The following is an 842-nucleotide window of genomic DNA, read 5'->3' on the forward strand; positions in this document are numbered from 1 at the left end:
GGCCCTGGGGGCAGCCGCCTGCAGGGGGGCCTCGTTCTGCACTTCCACGGTGAGGTCATACTGCCTACAACGCTAGTAGTCCAGGGGCTGGGGAGGGGGGAGCAGAGCTGGAAGTCGTTCGCCACTCTGGGCCCTCCAGAGGCAGCTCCCGAGGCCCCCCAGGGGTCCTGCTGCCCGTCCGACTCTCCTCACAGCCCCTTTCCCTTCTCTTTTTAGCCCTGGAAAATAAAAATGATTCAGGACCAAAAGGCGCAAAGAATGACGAAAACGCGATAAATGCTCATCGCTGCAAATGACTTTGTTGGGTGTCGTGTCCTCGGCCCTGAGTGTTAATGCCCCGGTGGCGCTCCCCGGTGAGGCGGGCGACACTCGGCAGGGGTTGGTGGAGAAGGTGTTTGCTAGCTAGGTTAAATTAACCTCTACCATCAGCTGACTTTAACTCAAGATTATCCTGGATGACCTGAGGGGGCCGTGGCTCAAAGTCATTGAGAGCAACACGGAGATGTTCCTGAGGAGAAAGGAGTGTCCAGCCTGCTGGCCGCCCTGCAAACCCGCTTCTTGCAATAAAGCCCTTCAGGCATCAGCCTCTGAGGAGACCTGCATCTCCGCGTGGGTGCGTCCGTGTCGCTGCCTTGGCTTCTGTCTCCGGTCTCCCATCTGGAGGACACGGGTGCGGCCTGCGCTCATACACATCACCGCACAGCTCCATAAACAGCACGTGGGTGGGGGGCACGCCCCTCCTTCTGGTCCTGGTGCCCTGGGTCAGCGTGGCCTGAGCCTAGAGCCCCAGCGTTCCCTGCTCCCCCAGCATTCTGCTCTCTCTGGAGGATGCCCCAGACAGG

At 60.2% G+C, this 842-nt stretch overlaps 1 long non-coding RNA gene across 1 annotated transcript; it reads left to right on the forward strand.

The window, feature by feature from the left end:
* On the forward strand, positions 1–519 carry LOC117797643. Its single transcript, XR_004622631.1, has 3 exons — positions 1–49; positions 217–353; positions 430–519. It is a non-coding gene; the product is annotated as an uncharacterized LOC117797643 (long non-coding RNA).
* The last annotated feature ends 323 nt before the right edge of the window (positions 520–842 follow it).

This window comes from Ailuropoda melanoleuca, unplaced genomic scaffold (assembly GCF_002007445.2).
Source record: "Ailuropoda melanoleuca isolate Jingjing unplaced genomic scaffold, ASM200744v2 unplaced-scaffold10506, whole genome shotgun sequence".
NCBI lineage: Eukaryota > Metazoa > Chordata > Mammalia > Carnivora > Ursidae > Ailuropoda > Ailuropoda melanoleuca.